Source organism: Liolophura sinensis, chromosome 6, assembly GCF_032854445.1.
Source record: "Liolophura sinensis isolate JHLJ2023 chromosome 6, CUHK_Ljap_v2, whole genome shotgun sequence".
Taxonomy (NCBI): Eukaryota; Metazoa; Mollusca; class Polyplacophora; order Chitonida; family Chitonidae; genus Liolophura; species Liolophura sinensis.
Window position 1 is genome coordinate 49,275,044 of NC_088300.1, and position 14,037 is coordinate 49,289,080.

The window sequence follows — 14,037 nt, forward strand, 5'->3', positions numbered from 1 at the left end:
TTGTCTTCATCTGGCTTTCGGTATGTCATAATTTAATCACAGGTGAAGAAATATCGCATGAAGAAAGGTACACATTTTTAGATTGTGTGACAGAAATCATTGTCAGCGTAGAAAGCAACTATAATCAGCACCGTTGCGTAAATGTGTGATTCGAATCATGCTAAACACTGTGCAATGTTCTCGTGTCAAATGTGTTTTATTGATTTGATTTTTTTTTACACTATACTCGGTAATATTTCACTGGTGGAAGGGGCGTCAAATATAACTACGGGCTGTATCGAATTGCGCGTAACACACGTAATCTACATAACAAACACTGTCGAGCGTTTTAGTTAAAAGTATAGCTGTTTTTGTTGTAGCCACTGTGTGTATGGTATAATAGCGTTCCCATCCTCTAACAAAGAGGTACCCTTTCTTGTACAATAGCGACTCCGACTCAAGCCGACTAGCCATGGCTATGGGACAGGCAGGAATGAACAACACACTGCACAACTTATACCCGAGTTGCGTTACGCAGCAAAGGTTTCCGAATTCATAGTTTTGAAGTGATGTCATAGCTACTCTGAGCCAATGATCAAGACACTCTTTAGTCACGTGACTAGAGAAATGAAGGCAAAAACAAACCGAATTTAACCCAGGTGAGATTGGCCTTCAATAAGATTTTAGCATGAATGATGAAAAGTATAGCTTTTAGATAAGACCTTTTTACCTGGAAAAGTAATCCGAATGAGCCTATCCTTCAAATATGATAGTTCCAATGTCCTGTAGTTCTTTGGAACTTTGGAAATTGGCAAAAAATAACATTTCGCCAAATTAACTCAATGCTATATATCACCTCCTAATCCTTGCGAGGAACCCGGATGCTCAAAGCTATGAATAAGAAGGTGTTGGTCTGACCGACATGAGATGTTACATGCTAAGGATATAACAACAGGCTGTGTTACATGTTAACACATTTTCATCTTTGAAATGCACGTTAATATAGATCTGTCAAATCGCTGACGTATATAGATCAGCGCATCTATCGGCCATTGTGTATATACACTGATCAACCCGAATCGATAACTGAGAACATGCTAAATCGACCGAAAGTTCTATATAGCATGCAAGAGGGTATTTACTTGTCGTGCTACAAGATACTTATTTGGTGGTAATATATATTATATATATATATATATATATATATATATATATATATATATATATATATATATATATTTATAGACAATTCGGAATCAATATGTACGTCACTATCTGTATAAACTTCATGCTGCTCATTATGCTTCATGGGTTTTCTGGAGCTCATTATCTTTGATCTGAAAGGAATTATCGACCGCTTTATTCAAGATCGAAACTATACCCAGTTGTCTTGGTCTAGAAACGTTAGTATATGTTTTATGGATTGATTTATTCATTTAAATGCAAAAAATGATACACTATTAAAGTTGAAAAATGCTGCAAACGTTTCCATTGTACCAATAAAATGTTGCTTTCTAAACGAGTGCAATTATAATCACATAACACATCCCTGGCTACTACATGGGAAGTAATAAGTGCATCACATTTGTGCTTTTCTGCTTAATTTCCTGAAAGGTAGTAGAGAAACTTTGATGATAGATGAATACCTCAATATGCCTTTACCAGCTGCATGAGGATGTCTATTGATTGTATCTGTGCCTTTGACTCCACTTAAGTCAGAAGCAACAACCCAAAGTACAAACATCAAATAAATTATACAATTAACTTCCAAGCCCGATTTCAGATGATGCTCGGCACCGAGATCGTTGTATATCCTAGGCTTGTGCTTTATTCGTGGCCATCTTGGATGGATTGGATTGGGATGGATTGCAATTGATTGCTAAATGCAGTCTGTGTAATTTGACGTTAAACTGTTTTAGAGATGGTGTATATTTGCATACGTTAATTCTTGTGTTGATTCAAGTCCATTGGACCGTCGTATGTATGGTGGTCAGCTGGATAAAGCCGTTTGTGCATGGCAAACAATGTGACAGCTGTTCGTGTCAAGGCAGCGGACTGACAAGCCAAAACCACCTTCTAACTTGATCCCAGTAAAGGTATAACATTCGCTAACAAAAACAATGGCGTTTACCCCCGTGTTATATTACAACCACAATATCTGCGCAAACAAGGGTGTCGTTTTATTCCATGCATTGGCATGATTTCTTGATGTTTGCACTTCTGGTCAGGAGGACTTTCACATAGCCACAAAACGGCGATATTTGGATTTCTTCGAGAGAGGGTCACATGGACTACGTTCCAGACCGAGTATTCATTGATTTCAAATGACCCAAACATTTTTTACAATTTATGCATGCACTTGCATGTACTTAACAATAGTGTCCAACTCCAATGAATGCAGTGCACTTTCATTAAACTGAACACCTACACGTGTACAGTGGAACTAGCTATTGCACATTTCCCACGTCTTTTTAGTACAAATGAACACCATGTTACGAAGATTTTGAAGTACGTAGATCTATAAAGTATTTATGCATCCATGCATGCGCATGCCGGAAGTAAATATATGGCTAGCTGAATATTTGTGTAATTTTCCACCAAAGAAGGTTATGTCTTTTGCCGGAGTTTATTGTCTTTCTGTAGGCAACTATGCGAAAGATATGCACGAATCATGTTGACCAAATTTGGTAAACAGGTTGGCCTTGGACAAAGAACCAACATCTGTAACATTTTGCTGGTATTTTTATGGAGCCTTCACAATTAAAAGATAGGACAGAAATGCAGAGAGCTCTCCCTTTGTTGTTATCTAGGTAATCTGTTCAGTTTTATGGAACGGAGGTTTGCACTCCCGTTTGATTATTTCGTTACTTTGTTTTACATTTAGTTAGAAGTGTGAGTGGAGGAATTCCTGTGGAGACTGTTGCCCTTCGCTGTGTACGTAAAAAATTTTCTATAGATATACGGCCTTCGATAAACCACAGCCTTTGAAGAATTCGAAACGGTCACCCTGTGGCTCAAGTCTCACATGACATTCTACGACGCCAGTGGCGCCATAAGACGACTATTGGGTTATTAATCAAAATATTTGTATCTTTTAGAGAGACAATACTCTCTTTTTTTTATTTCGCTTAACCCGGCACTGTAGGACTGTATAAGCATCGTGTTGAATTAGATATCAACGGTGGATACATGAACATTTATACAATCACAAGCGAGAAAGCTATTTTGATTATCGACAACTTAAGAGCGTGGTACGCGATTTGGATACTGGTTTCATTCACTCGCCAGAACATTGCTTGCCGTTTCCTGTTAGTCTCTTCTCTTTGCATGATTCCGTCCTAATTTCGTACAAGTTTATATAACTCCTCACGGTTCTTTGGTGTGTTAAACGTCGTTTTGGAATTGTCCTTCATGGTTAAGGACACGGAATGTAACTTTTGGTGAACGACTGGTAATGCCTGTTTCGAAGCGTAGATTCCAAAGGCGACGGGCCTGTCCATCTTCACCCTGTTATTGTATTTGGCTCCAGTTGTCATAGTTACATAATGGTAAATAATGGGTAAATGAGTGATTACTGCGATGGTGGACATTCCTTGTTCCTAATATATCGCTTCGTTGTTACGAAGAATTGGACTTGTTGTTTTTCTGTCAACATGTACTTGGGTATTTGGCATGATGCATGGATCTTGTACTCTTGAACGGAACCAATGTGATGCAGAATGGCGGTCGATATTTTTCTTTGATGGTTTACTGCGAAGCTTTAATGAGGCATTAGCAACCCTTTTGTCTCCTCCTCTGAAGACCGATAATAACTTAAAAACCGACACATCTTTGATGTCTTTTGATTTACGCGATTCAAAACATTTTGGGTTGATTATGAATTGTTTAACGGTACAATCGCATTGATACACGGCAACAGCAATGAGTTTTTACCTCCATGTTGGAACGGGCTTTGTTGTCCGGGAATTGAATCCCGACAACCTCCAACTCGATGATACTGGGCAACGTTATTTGTCCGCCTATGTATATATAATTCGGAATATTAAGGTTTAAGATGCTCAGGTTTTTCACACTAATTTAAACTAGCATGCGAAACGATAATTTCCTACATAGCGACAGAGTTGCAGGCTGGCGCATTTCCTTTTTTGCTCTGTTTGAAAATCACACAAGTTATACAAGAATATAGAAAAAGTTGGTTGTTCTTGAGACCAATGGTTTTTGGTTGTTTCACCCCTTTAACACCTGGATAACAATCTTTTATCTGTATAACAATGTTTATGGGCGAGTTCATACCATATAATAATCAATACCTGCTTAAATGCATATATGCAATGTGACAATATTGTTCAAAATGGCGTACCGTATTCTATCCCTATATCCCTATATATATTGCTACGATTGTTCCAGGACCGTTTTCTGTAACATCGACCAACATTGTTTTTCGTGATATACCTGATATTTGATTACTGCTGAACGTGATCACATACCAAATGTCACAATGACTGGGGCAAAATGGAGAACGTAATGAGCTTAAAATGGTGTGCACCAGAAGCATAACATTGATAGAAGGGTTGTTGATTTATACTGAAGTTCCAGACCATGCATTCATTTCGAATCGCTCTGAGAACGTTTACTCCGATCGATCGCTTGTCAACTTGAGATCATTCAATCCCTAAGATAATGATAACCAGAGACATTGCAAACAATGGACTCCATCTTCCAAGTTTTCACTGGCGGTTACAGTTCTTGTCTTCTGGCATGGCAACACAACGCCTCTTAAACCATCGGCCTCTGTGGAAACACAAAGCTTCGCTCGTTCCCAGCAGCATTTATCCTGACTCAAGTAATCACTGGAGAAGCCCCGTCGTGCAAAATTGTGGGCAATCAAAATATACACTGTTATTGGCGTGTAGTACCGTTGCTATGGCGTTAATGTAAATCTCCTGGATCGCTTAAACCACTGTTTGAAAAGCTTTTGTTTTCTTTGAAAGTCCAAAAAAAAAAAACAAAAAAACAAAACAAACAAACATAAAAGAAACACAGGAAGAAAATCAATGTTCACCAGCGGTTAAGGTGTTCCATGTCATATTTGCAATCCGTTACTCTCTATACTACTGTTATAATTGCATAATCATTAAACTACTTTTAGATTTTCAAATTGATGTCCCAGTGATCGATATGTAAATGTACTTTTGTTTTGCACAAAGTATTTCAACTCCCTTTTACGTCACTGCTATATCTGCACTTTTCTAACCTCCTTCACAAAAAGGTTACATATGGGTCTGATTTATCACGCATTGGTGCACATTTTCTTAAGACAAAGCCCCTTCGATGAACACTTGTGCTTTTGTTTTATCGTCGACTGCTTAGTAAGATCAGAGCAGCGAAGACATAGCTGGCAAATAGTCACACCTAAACGGTGAAATACTGCCCCTTGTCAAATGTCCTTTGTAAGGGTTTAATTCGTTAATGTAAATCCTTAAATAGTAGCAAATTACACGCCCCCTAGCAACATGGCTTAAGCAGAATTAGGTAAAGAAAAAAATATGCAGTCTGGACAGTGCAGATCACTCGTTTACCCTAGACGATGAGGTCTTATGTTTTAGAAGGGTTGGTTTTGCGAAGCCTTCGTGAAGGTAATTACCAAAGCACTGGTAGTTATAACACCATGAAGATTTGGTGGAAGACCAGCTCTCGATGGTTATAGGGTGTGGCCTTGCAGTTCCAGCGGCTAGGCGCGGTGGTTTTGGACTTTCGTTGCTTTAATCCATGCTTAAACTTGATCCAGGACGTAGGTTTATAAATAAAATATTTGTGAGCAGGGCACAGAAGACAAATTCAGTAAAGAAAATGAGTCAATAAATAAATTACGTTATAAAGACGATTGGTATCTCAGCAATGTTTCTTCTCAAAGCAAACTTCTTGTCAAACTGTGAACTTTGAAATCATTAGGAATAATAAAACTGTTAACTGCTACTCTTCTACATCTTTTGTAAATCCTTACTTTATTAATATGTTTACTTAGTCCTTTGGATGTTTGGTGTTCAACGATGTCTTTGATATTTGTCTTCCGATATTGACCTGGAAAGTCGGTCGTGGCTGATGGCTTATTCCAGTGTCTGTTTCCATATTTATGATTTGAAGACTGTGACTATTGCACTATCATCAGCTAAACAAAACCTTCACATCACGACGCTGAACGGTTCTGAAAATTCTACCGGGTTTTACGCTGCCCTTTCAACAAATGAGCCTAATAAATAAGCAAAACTTATAAATAAGTAAATAATAATAATAACTAAACATATAAATAGTTTATCTTTTTATGTGATTGGTGTTTTACGTCCTACTCAAGAATATTTAATTTATACGACGGTGGCCATCATTAGGGGGGGAGTAAACCGGGCAGAGCCCCGGGGAAACCCACGACCATCCGGAGACAAATAAATTGTGCGCGGGGTTACTTTCAAGCGCACTTCAACATAAAACTGTTTGTATTGGTTTTATTCATCCTGCCAGAGGCCATCCGTACAATATTTAACTATTACCATGTTTTTCAGTAAGCCTGGCAGTTGATTGCCTGAAGAACGAAGACTTAGGGGAGCAGCCGGGAAATGTGTATTTTCTGTACAGACCCCAGCAAGACAGAATGTTGTGAAAAGGATATGGAATTTACGTGCTGTGAACCAGCAAGTGTCACCACATTGTAAATATAAATTTAACATCGTTAGAGTAACTAGTCAGGTCGACTTGATGTCTTAAAATACAGATGTATATGCATAATGACAGCCTTCACGTACGCTGAAATCATAATTTGGATTCCCAGAAGATGACTTGATAATAGATAATTCTTAGGTTTCCAGATGCCAGATCTTATTTATTAATTTGAGTGTTTGTTTAAAGACATACTCAAGATTGTCTTTCTTTATACAATGGGGGGGGGGGGGGGGAGGACAGTTTTGGGGGAGGAAACCAGGATGCTTGGGGTAAAACATTAACTGGAAAAAGTTTTGGGTTTCTTGGTATAGTGCACTGTTATGGCATAGGCCAACGAATTTAATATGTTTTCATACATCAGCAGGTCATTGTAGTTGTTAAAGTACAAGTGTTGTTTAAGAACAAGCGTTTTAGGGGGCGATAAAGAATGTATAAACATATAGATCTACAGTGTATCATTTCAGATTCCTAGAGATTCCGCTTTGGAGACCCGTTATAGTTAATTTCCTCGATAGAATAAATAATATACGGGTATATGTTATCGGTTTTATTGCTATACAGGACTATGCGGCTGTGTAAAAACATAAGTACAAATGTGTTTTCAGACGTGAACAGATCATTTTGTGGGGAACCATCATCGTTGTCTTGCTGGCCATTATCTTACTTGTCGTTTGCTTCAAACTGGACATCAGTTACTGTTCGTCGGACAAGACGCTTAAGGATAAATTCCTGTCTCTCTTCAGAAAGTAAGTACATATATGCGGCAGGGACCCTGATATTTCACCAGTACTGGCATCATGTATCTAAACAAGGGCACAGAAATTCAATGGCAGTTTTATGTAAAAATCACTAAATCTGTGTCATTTTAGACTCTTAATCCCATATGGTATCAACCAGGCAAAAAAAACTGGAATGTCGTTAGCCAACTTTGAAGAAAATTCACATTTTAAAATGTTAACGTGGCTTCACATCTTGCTGTCGAGGCCATGTTGGATATCTAACAAAGGAGTTTTATGGACAAGCCCACATAGGAAGTTATGGCACACACCAGGAGAAACCATGACATTCTTTGGCTGTACATCCAACATGTCCGCGATTACAAGTCATCCACCTACATGAACATGAATAATGCTATTTTGAACTATACCGCATGCTGTGGAACTACTGGTCATGCACCGTGCATACATTAAATCCGAAATGAAAGGAATAAAGCAGTGCATATTACAAGGCCTGAATATGGGTAGCAAAAGAGTTCAGTTTTCAAAGGAAAACCTTGTTGAGATTAACCCGATCTGTATGCACTGTATGAGTCAGATTGGACATACGCTTGATTTATTCATGTTATATACAGTCTTTATATATATTCTGAAAATGTTTCAAGCGAGTTTCATGTTTGCTCGGCCCAGTAAAGTTTAGCCACAGCTGAACATTGTAACTAATAACAATGTTGGAAAGCTTGCAGGTTAAAAAGAAAGTTGAAACCACCTGTGAACAATCCAGCAGGCCATACTCCTGTATTAAATTTCTATAACTATTTTCAGAAGGAAGAAAAGAAAAATCCAGAAGAAAACAGAATACGACGCCAACCTCAATCCACAGAGCAATGATGATCGAGAGAAAATATTAAAAAGCCCAACTGCGAGTAGGAGTGAAAGTTGCCAGCCTACACCTGAGGAAATTAAAGACTTTAATCGACACACGACAAGACGCGATTCCAGGAGTCATAATGGTCACGGGACGGACTTACCGCTGACGGCCCGCGGGGTAGGGGTAGAGTTTGACAGGCAGGAGGCCTGGAATTCTTAGCAATGTTTGGCGTGAACAGAAGTCAGCTCCAGATAGCAGAAGTCTCGTCCACGTATCCGGAGATGCTAAACCGGGTGGAAGTGCCTGTTATTGTGAACTGATTATACATCGTAGTATGAGTAGGTTATACGTTTAGACCGGTTTAGTATAGGCTCTATTTATACCAGAGTGTGATGCATTCTCTGGCGCCCAAGTGAAGATAAGTGATTCCGTTCATCTGTAATTTCCTTCTTTCTATCCCGTCTTATGGCACATGCAAACAATCTGTCTTGATATGGTTTGACACAACCACTGTCAAGCCAATTAACTGGAGAATAAAACCATAGTTACCTGTAGCTGGCTATATATTCTCTTTCACAACCATTGCCACTCCAATTAACTGGAGAAGAAAACCATATAATTACTTAACTGGGTGTGTCTGATTTTACAGTCACTTTCGTGCATGAAATAAGTGGTGTGTTTATACCTTTCGATACAAACACAGCACACGATAGAGATAACGAAGATCAAATTCTAAACCTTGAATAGTTACGAGAAGAAACAGTTTGTCGCCCCAAACACATATATAGGCCTATGGTTGTTATTTCAAACAATGATTTATTGTGATATCCTGATGATTGTACAAAGACTTCATTTTCCAAAAAAACCAAAGAAAATATTATTTTTCGAAGAATGTACATGAAATCCTTTTTTCGTTCTTCGGGGTGAAAATATATCCAAATGCAGCGCAAAAATACATTAATTTACATGGCATGTGCGTGTAGATCGCAACACATAAACCATTCTATCCGCACATGAAACTGTAACTATGAAGGGCACTGATCTCTTTCTCGGTCAGATCGGATAAACCACAAGGTTTTGGGGATGGAGTGAATTCATTGATCTGTATATACAGTTGTTGCATTAGAAAACACTTAATTTGTGCAGGTGATGGACATATATAGGCCTACAGTTAAGGAAAGGTATATATTGCTCACGGAAAAAGAAACAGACTTTGAGCAAAGTTTTGTCTTAGCAACCATGTGAAAGACGTCATGGAATGGCCTCCCTTGGTACGTGGCCTGGAAATTATTATACTCAGGTGAAATTAATATAACTATAATGACAAAGAGGTATAGTGTGTCCCATTTTCCTGGGAACCCATGCAACATTTAAAAGAAAATAATTCTGGCTTGTATGCTGATAAAGTACGTAGGCTTTTCCATTACCCCCCCCCCCCCCCTCCTCCCCCAACAGACTTAAAACCTTAACGCATGCATTGGATGTGTAGAGTGTTATGTATACTTGTTATGTTTGTCTGATATAAACAGTTGTTTTATAGTTGTCCGTTATATAGGAAGCTTGGCTCGTTTTCCCCTAATTCATATATATTTGTGTATACCCTTTTTGTAGTGGTCTAGACAGGCGTACATTTCAAACCACATGGTTCAAAGCGCATACGCTCTCTGGCAAGCCGAATTTTAGAACGGAAGCTTTGAACATATGCTATAAATATACCGTGCATGTCTGGAAACCTGTTATATGCCCAAGAATATCATGCAATGCGAGTTTCATTCTTAATTGAGATACCCTCTACATTGTTTTATTGAATAGACATGTTGGGGGGGGGGGGGTCCCTCCGTGGCCGAGGTGATTAGCGTGCAGCCGCGGCGCAATGATTTGGAGCCTATCACCAACGGATGGTCGCTCTGCCCGATTTCCTCACACCATAATGCAGGCGGCCGTCGTATAAGTGAAATATCCTTGAGTGCGGAGTAAAACGCTAAACAAATAAATAATCAGTCGTGGTCACGCTTTATATAAACTGTTGGAGGTCAATCAGACATGGTTTGAAATTCCAACAAGGACACACGCACAGGTATATACCACACCAAATCATATCATATCAGATCTATGGCATACTCTTCTCAAATGCTGACTCAAGTAGTATTTAAGCTGTTTTCAAGATGTTCGATGTATATATCAGTGTAAACGGGGTGCCATGTTTCTCCATCAAGGAAATCTTAACTATATGTTACATAATGCCATAATTTTGTATATACGCACTACCCTCAAGATATTACTGTTAGGTATTTATATTACGAGGGAAATATTCGCATACATGCATGGTATTGTTGACTGTTATATGTATCTACTAATACCAACGTGAAATGTTTTTGTTTGAATAAAGAATATTCAAAACTACTGAAAGTGTCCATGTGAAAGAACAGCGTGCACGTGAGTACATGAAGAAGACGAGATGAAGACTGTTCTGTATTATCATATTTCATGATAATTGCAAACCAAGAATACAAAGTGATGAGGACAGTTGTAAGTCTATCTGTATTATCATGTTCCACAACCGATTGAAAGGGAAGAATCCAAAGTGATGTGGACAGTTGTAAGTCTGTCTGTATTATCATGTTCCACAACCGATTGAATGGGAAGAACCCAAAGTGATGTGGACAGTTGTAAGTCTATCTGTATTATCCTGTTCAATAACCGACTGAAAGGGAAGAATCCAAAGTGATATGGACAGTGGTAAGTCTATCTGTATTATCATGTTCAATAACAGACTGAATGGGAAGAATCCAAAGTGATGTGGACAGTTGTAAGTCTATCTGTATTATCCTGTTCAATAACCGACTGAATGGGAAGAATCCAAAGTGATGTGGACAGTTGTAAGTCTGTCTGTATTATCATGTTCCACAACCGATTGAAAGGGAAGAATCCAAAGTGATGTGGACAGTTGTAAGTCTATCTGTATTATCATGTTCAATAACCGACTGAATGGGAAGAATCCAAAGTGATGTGGACAGTTGTAAGTCTATCTGTATTATCATGTTCAATAACCGACTGAAAGGGGAAGAATCCAAAGTGATGTGGACAGTTTGTAAGTCTATCTGTATTATCATGTTCAATAACCGACTGGAATGGGAAGAATCCAAAGTGATGTGGACAGTTGTAATTCTATCTGTATTATCATGTTCCACAACCGACTGAATGGGAAGAATCCAAAGTGATGAGGACAGTTGTAATTCTGTCTGTATTATCATGTTCAATAACCGACTGAATGGGAAGAATCCAAAGTGATGAGGACAGTTGTAAGTCTATCTGTATTATCATGTTCAATAACAGACTGAATGGGAAGAATCCAAAGTGATGTGGACAGTGGTAAGTCTATCTGTATTATCATGTTCAATAACCGACTGAATGGGAAGAATCCAAAGTGATATGGACAGTTTGTAATTCTATCTGTATTATCATGTTCAATAACAGACTGAATGGGAAGAATCCAAAGTGATGTGGACAGTGGTAAGTCTATCTGTATTGTCATGTTCCACAACCGATAGAATGGGGAAGAATCCAAAGTGATGAGGACAGTTGTAATTCTATCTGTATTATCATGTTCCACAACCGACTGAATGGGAAGAATCCAAAGTGATGTGGACTGTGGTAAGCCAATCTGTATTATCATGTTCAATAACCGATTGAAAGGGAAGAATCCAAAGTGATGAGGACAGTGGTAAGTCTATCTGTATTATCATGTTCCACAACCGACTGAATGGGAAAGAATCCAAAGTGATGTGGACAGTTGTAAGTCTATCTGTATTATCATGTTCAATAACAGACTGAATGGGAAGAATCCAAAGTGATGTGGACAGTTGTAAGTCTATCTGTATTATCATGTTCAATAACCGACTGAATTGGAAGAATCCAAAGTGATGAGGACAGTGGTAAGTCTATCTGTATTATCATGTTCAATAACCGACTGAATGGGAAGAATCAAAGTGATGTGGACAGTTGTAAGTCTATCTGTATTATCATGTTCAATAACCGACTGAATGGGAAGAATCCAAAGTGATGTGGACAGTGGTAAGTCTATCTGTATTATCATGTTCAATAACCGACTGAATGGAAAGAATCCAAAGTGATGTGGACAGTTGTAAGTCTATCTGTATTATCATGTTCAATAACCGACTGAAAGGGAAGAATCCAAAGTGATGTGGACAGTTGTAAGTCTATCTGTATTATCCTGTTCAATAACCGACTGAATGGGAAGAATCCAAAGTGATGTGGACAGTGGTAAGTCTATCTGTATTATCATGTTCAATAACCGACTGAATGGGAAGAATACAAAGTTTGATTTTTTTTTTTTTTTTTTTTGATTGGTGTTTTACGCCGTACTCAAGAATATTTCACTTATACGACGGCGGCCAGCATTATGGTGGGTGGAAACCGGGCAGAGCCCGGCGGAAACCCACGACCATCCACAGGTTGCTGGCAGACCTTCCCACGTACGGCCGGAGAGGAAGCCAGCATGAGCTGGTCTTGAACTCACAGCGACCGCATTGGTGAGAGGCTTCTGGGTCACTACGCTGCGCTAGCGCGCTAACCGACTGAGCCACGGAGGCCCCAGAATACAAAGTGATGTGGACAGTTGTAAGTCTATCTGTATTATCCTGTTCAATAACCGACTGAATGGGAAGAATCCAAAGTGATGTGACAGTTGTAAGTCTATCTGTATTATCATGTTCAATAACCGGCTGAATGGGAAGAATCCAAAGTGACGAGGACAGTGGTAAGTCTATCTGTATTATCATGTTCAATAACCGGCTGAATGGGAAGAATCCAAAGTGACGAGGACAGTGGTAAGTCTATCTGTATTATCATGTTCAATACCGGACTGAATGGGAAGAATCCAAAGTGATGTGGACAGTGGTAAGTCTATCTGTATTATCATGTTCAATAACCGGCTGAATGGGAAGAATCCAAAGTGATGTGGACAGTTGTAAGTCTATCTGTATTATCATGTTCAATAACCGGCTGAATGGGAAGAATCCAAAGTGATGTGGACATTTGTAAGTCTATCTGTATTATCATGTTCAATGACCGGCTGAATGGGAAGAATCCAAAGTGATGTGGACAGTGGTAAGTCTATCTGTATTATCATGTTCAATAAACCGGCTGAATGGGAAGAATCCAAAGTGACGAGGACAGTGGTAAGTCTATCTGTATTATCATGTTCAATAACCGACTGAATGGGAAGAATCCAAAGTGATGTGGACAGTGGTAAGTCTTATCTGTATTATCATGTTCAATAACCGGCTGAATGGGAAGAATCCAAAGTGATGTGGACAGTTGTAAGTCTATCTGTATTATCATGTTCAATAACCGACTGAATGGGAAGAATCCAAAGTGATGTGGACAGTTGTAAGTCTATCTGTATTATCCTGTTCAATACCGACTGGAATGGGAAGAATCCAAAGTGACGAGGACAGTGGTAAGTCTATCTGTATTATCATGTTCAATAACCGACTGAATGGGAAGAATCCAAAGTGATGTGGACAGTGGTAAGTCTATCTGTATTATCATGTTCAATAACCGACTGAATGGGAAGAATCCAAAGTGATGTGGACAGTTGTAAGTCTATCTGTATTATCATGTTCAATAACCGACTGAATGGGAAGAATCCAAAGTGATGTGGACAGTGGTAAGTCTGTCTGTAATTATCATGTTCAATAACCGACTGAATGGGAAGAATCCAAAGTAATGAGG